General features: G+C 36.9%; 1 pseudogene; it reads left to right on the forward strand.

Moving 5' to 3' along the window:
* The first annotated feature begins 4020 nt into the window (after window positions 1-4020).
* LOC102750568 (E3 ubiquitin-protein ligase RNF14-like) lies at window positions 4021-5236 on the forward strand (annotated as a pseudogene).
* The last annotated feature ends 855 nt before the right edge of the window (window positions 5237-6091 follow it).

A 6091-nucleotide genomic window follows, 5' to 3' on the forward strand; every position in this document is an offset into this window, starting at 1 on the left:
TAAAAATCATGCTATCATAATATTAATCATGGCTTTATTATGTGTACTTCTTTGGGCTTGTTGGATATATAAAATATTAATTAAGAGCTCAAAGAGAAATCAACACTACAGTGCAAATTTCATGGAGAATCTGCTACTACAAAATAGTATCTAAAGGGAAAATGATTGTAGGGAAACTGAATAGAACCTTACTGGGGCATGTTGAAAAATGTGACTAATCTTATGTGCTACGTACACTGTCAGGAGCAAACATAAGAGGTAATATGAAGAATTATAAAGATTAGAACATCAAAGCAAACCTGATCAGGAATTATAAAAAACAGGATGTGAGAGTGAGCTCAGTGTAAGTACCAATGCAAATTGGTTATCCCCTGTTTGCTAAAAGTAAACGGTAGTTCAGGTTTAGGTATTTTCATTATTCCATTTACCCCTCTATTAGATTGTCCATAAAAATTCATTATTTTCTTAGTTGTGTCATTGAAATTTAAAATATACATCATTGAGCTATTAAAATATAATATAAATTAGGAAGTTTACCACTTCTTGGACAATGTAAGAGCTTTATGACAAGTTAACCCATATATTCTCCTTCCAAATTATACCTTGTTTCTGTCATGTTTTTACGGTTTAAAAATATGTGATATTAATATTACTGTTTTATATACCTATCATTCATGGGGTTCCTGGCTGGCTCAGTCCATAGAGCATGTGACTCTTGATCTCTGGGTTGTAAGTTTGAGCCCCACGTTGGGTGTAGAGATTTCTTAAAAATAAAATCTTAGGAGCACCTGTGTGGTTCATTCGGTTAAGCATCTGCCTTCAGTTCAGGTCATGATCTCAGGGTCCTGGCATGGAGCCCCGCGTTGGCTCCCTGCTCAGCAGGGAGTCTGTTTCTCCCTCTCTCTCTGCTCCCTCCTACCCTGCTCATGCTCTCTCACTCTCTCAAATAAATAAATAAAATCTTTTTTTAAAAAATCTTTTAAAAAAAAAGAACTACAGCATACCTTTCATTCAAATTTGCTCACAACTTTTTCAATGAACTATCTTGTGGAATTATCTTTACTACATTCAGTAAAGTAAACAAATCAGAAGTGTACAATACAGGAATTATCCCAAGGTGAACACACGGTGAAACCCCCATTTAGGTTAAGAAATGTGATATTATTTCCAACTCAGAAGCCCTGATTTTGTTCCTACCCTGTCACTATCCACACACCCTCACCAAATTTAACTACACTCCCAAATTTAATTCTATCATAGATATCCTAATTGGTTTTGCCTGTTTTTAAACTTGACATAAATGGAACGTACATAAGTATGCTTTTGTGTCTGGCTCATCATTATGTTTGTAAGATTCACGTGGTGATAAGCGTTGGATTTTTTTCCAGTTCAGAGTCATTTATGAATATTACTACTATGAATACTACTATTCTTATTCATGTTTTTTAATGCACATATATAGGCATTTCTGTTGGAGAAATTGATAGGTCATAGATATGCATGTGATAACCTTTTGTAGCTACAGTCAAATAGTTTCCCAAAGGGGTTGTACCATTTTAACACATCCCACCAATCTTTGCTATTGTCAGTCTTTATTAATTTTAGCCATTCTGGTGTTCATGTGTAATGGTAGCTCATTGTGGTTTTAATTTGCATTTTTAATAACCATTGTGGTTGAGAGCCTTATCTTATGATTATTGGTCATCTGGCTATTTTTGTTTTGTGAAATGTCTGCTCAAGACTTTGCCTTTCTTTTCTCTTGCATTGTGGTCTGAATTTTTCTTAATGATTTGTAAGAAATTCTTACATAGTCTAGATACAATATCTTTGTTGTTTATATGTTCTAAAAAAAATGGGGTGCCTGGTGGCTCAGGCGGTTAAGCGTCTGCCTTTAGCTCAGGTCATGATCTCAGGGTCCTAGGATTGAGCCCCATGTCACCCTGCTCAGCAGGCAGTCTGGATCTCCCTCTCCCTCTGCCTCTCCCCAACCCCCTGCTCGTGCACACATGCTCTCTCTCTCTCAAAATAAATAAATAAAATCTTTAAAATAAATAAAAATAAAAATAGCTTCCACAACTTTATGGCTTTTCTTTTCTCTGTCTTACTGACATTTTTTGTTCAATAAGTGTTCCTAATTTTAATGAGGTCAAATTTGTCTCTTTTCCTTTACAGTTAGTATATTCTATGTCCTGTTTAAAAATCTTCACTTATGCTAAGGTCATAAGCATATTCTCCTATGTTCCTTCTAGAAACTTAGTAAGAAGGTCTTACATTCTTTTCTTTTTTTTTAAGATTTTATTTATTCATTCATGAGAGACAGAGAGAGAGAGGGGCAGAGGGAGAAGCAGGCTTCCAAGGAGCAGGGAACCCGATGCAGGACTCGATCCCAGGACCCTGAGATCATGACCTGAGCCGAAGGCAGATGCTTAACCATCTGAACCACCCAGGTGCCCGAGGGTTTTATATTCTTATTAACATCTATAATCCATATGGAATTGATTTTAGTGGATGGTGTGAGAGGCTAAGTTTCATTTTTTTCTATATGGATATCCAAAGCACCATTTATTGAAAACACTGTCCTTTCTTCTTTACTCTGTTGTGCCACTTTCTCAGAAATCAACTAGCTATGGATGACTAGATCTATTTCTGTACTCTGTTTCGTTTCCTTTGTTTATTTTTACCTCAACATCACACTTTCCGAATTACTATAGCTTTATAATAAATCTTAAAATATTGAAATTTAAATCCTACAACTTTGTTCTTCAAGATTATCTTGATTATTCTTTGCCCACTTATGTCTATAAATCTTTGAATCAGAATTTTCACAAAGAGAAAATACAGGGGATTTTGATTGTGATCACACTGAATCTACAGATCAATTTGGAGAATATAGACATCATGTAGGAGGTGAAGTCCTCCATCTGTTTCACTCTTCTTGAATATATCTCAATTTCTTAGTTTCCCGTGTAGAAATCTTGAATTTCTCTGGATTTGTTCCTAGTTACTTGATGTTTTTTATTCCACTATAAATGTGTCTTTTCTTTTACCTTTATTGTCTCTCTCTCTTCTTTTTTTTTTTTTTTTTGCAGAATTTTATGTGTCGGTGCATTTATTTAAATAATTTTTCTCAAAAAGGGAGAAAATACCTTAAGTAGTCCTAATGTCTTTTCCCTTCAGCTTTATTGAGATAAAATTAACATGTAACACTGTGTAAGTTTGAGGTGTATAATGTGTTGATTTGATACACTTATATATTGCAAAATGATTACCACTGTAGCGTTAGCTAATGCCTCCATCATGTCACATAATTACCATTTCCTTTTTGTGGTAACATTTAAGATCTACTCCCTTGGTTACTTTTAATTATACAATACTGTATTGTTAACTTTAATCACCATGCTGTACATTAGATCTCCATAACTTATTCATCTTATAACTGGGAGTTTGTACCCTTTGCCACTGTCTCTCCATTTCACCCCACCCACCCACAGTCCCTGGCAACCACCATTCTACCCTCTGTTTCTACTGGATAATCTAACTTCATTTTCTAATTGTTGTTAACCTTATATCCAGAAAAGTTAATAAACTTTCTTATTAATTCTAATAGTTCACTTGTAGATTCTTTCTAATTTTCTACAAAGACATGTAGATGGGCGTTAATTCCTACCTTCCAGGATTGTTGTGAGGATAACAAGGATAATGATGATGATTGCTAACAATTAATGAGCACCTACTATTTTTCAGGAGTTGTTCTCCTTTTAAAAGAACAACTTTCAAAAATGAACCAAAATGCAACTGTAGTGTTAGATTGTCCTCAGCTTCTCAGATGTAAATGTAGTCAGAAAACCCAGAAGCTCAGGAGGATGAATTGCAGGCCCTGGTGAGTATTTATGATGGAGATGCATTTGAAAAAACAAGAGTCTGTCCAAGGTGGAGAACTTTTCACAAAATTTCAAGGTATTTTTGAGTGCTATCTTAGCTATCTTAGACAACCTACAGGAAGACCACCATGGCAGTGTGGTCCTGTTTGCCTGGATGCAATTTCTTAAGGAAAAGATCCTAGCTGACTATTGTCTCTTTTGACCTCAAGATGGGGTTCTCAGAAAAAGGTGCAGAGAAGGATGGCTCAAGCCTCTACCACAGAGCTAGATTTTGCAGGACCTGATAGACCTGATGTAGACAAGAAGTTGTGGATGAGACCCATGCAGGATGTGGAATTATAGTTGAGTCTGGTCCAGGAAATCTTGGACTCTGATCAAGCTCAGCAGATAATATGCTTTTAATAGTAAATTGCTCCTGTGTAATAACTGTTTCTGTGAGAAGGTAGATAGTGAATGAGTGAATGCATGTACTTTTTGGAGTACATACTGCAAAGCCTGTCTGAAGGACAGCTTTCAGATCCAGATTAGAGATGGTCAAGTTCAATGCCTCAACTGCCCAGAACCCAAGTGCCCTTTGGTGGCCATTCTTGGTCAGGTCAAAGAACTAGTGGAAGCAGAGTTATTTACCCAGGATGATTGCCTTCCCCTCCAGCCAACTTGGACCTGATGGCCGATGTGATGTACTGCCCCTGCTCACGCGGCCAGCTGCCTGATATGCGGGAACCCAGCTGTACAATGGACATCTGCTCTGGCTGCAACTTTTCCTTCTATACCTTGTGCAGACTGACCTACCTTAGGGTCTCTCCTTGTAAAATGCAGAAAAAATTAATAGTTTTATGAAATGAGTACTTGCAAGCAAATGAGGTCAATAAAAGACTTTTGGGGGGTGCCTGGGTGGCTCAATTGGTTAAGCGACTGCCTTCGGCTCGGGTCATGACCTGGAGTCCTGGGATCAAGCCCCGCATCGGGCTCCCTGCTCAGCAGGGAGTCTGCTTCTCCCTCTGACCCTCCCCCCTCTCATGCTCTCTCTCTCTATCTCATATAAATAAATAAAAATCTTTAAAAATAAAATTAAAAAAGAGACTTTTGGAAAGCACTGGAAGAGATGGAAAGTAAGAAGTGACTAGAAAAGAACTCAAAAAGCTGCTCATGTTGTGGGAATCCCATGGAGAAATTAGATAGATGTAACAAGAGGGCATGTCCTGACTATATGCAATATTTCTGCTGGATTGGGTTCTCTCTCTAGAGCAAACCCTTATAAACACTTTACTGATCCTTCTTCCCCATGTTTTCACTGGTTGTTCCAGGCTGTGGATGTTAATGGAGATATTTGAGAAGATGAGATTGAAGACTAGTTACCTCCTCCTGCTCAAGATATGGAAGTGGAATGGTTTGCCTTAATTTCGTTAAATACACAGAGTAACTTTGTAGAATTTTTAGGGTACTGTTCATTCACTCTTCCTATGTAAAAGATATGGAAGAGTAAGGTTTATATTTTCATACAGTACTACTTATTTAGGCACATTCATACATTTTTCAATGAACATAACTGGGAAAATTATAAGCCAAAGTTTCAGAAAATAAAAACTAGATATTAAACATAAATATTGCAATGTGTCCAAAGCTCTGAATAGCTAAAAATTAAATATTTATTGGTTGAAGGAGAGTGGGAGATACAGGCTTCTAGTTATGCAATGAATAATTCATGGAAACAAAAGGCACAGCGTAAGGAATACAGTCAATGATACTGTAATAGCAATGTATGGAGACAGACGGTAGGTACACTTGGGGTGAGCATAGCATAATGTATAAACTTGTCAAATCACTATATTTTACATCAGAAACCTATGTAACATTGTGTGTCAACTATATTCAAATAAAAATAAATATATAAAAATAAATAAAAGTTAAATATTTATTTTCTTTCTCAAGCTTTAGGTAAAGAGAAGGGTCAAGAGTTAGATTTATAGACCCTTTCGCCTCTAAGAAGCATCCCTCTAAGATATTTTATGTGAGCCCACTTGGTACTACCTCTTAAAATTGGGATGGGCAGAAGCCTTATTAAAACTGTACTGAGAGAAAGACATGTATCATATGACCTCACTGATATGAGGAATTCTTAATCTCAGGAAACAAACTGAGGGTTGCTGGAGTGGGGGGTGGGGTGGGAGGGATGGGATGGCTGGGTGATAGACATTGGGGAGGGTATG

This window comes from Leptonychotes weddellii, unplaced genomic scaffold, assembly GCF_054177405.1.
Source record: "Leptonychotes weddellii isolate Sample4059 unplaced genomic scaffold, ASM5417740v2 HiC_scaffold_12718, whole genome shotgun sequence".
NCBI classification, from domain to species: domain Eukaryota; kingdom Metazoa; phylum Chordata; class Mammalia; order Carnivora; family Phocidae; genus Leptonychotes; species Leptonychotes weddellii.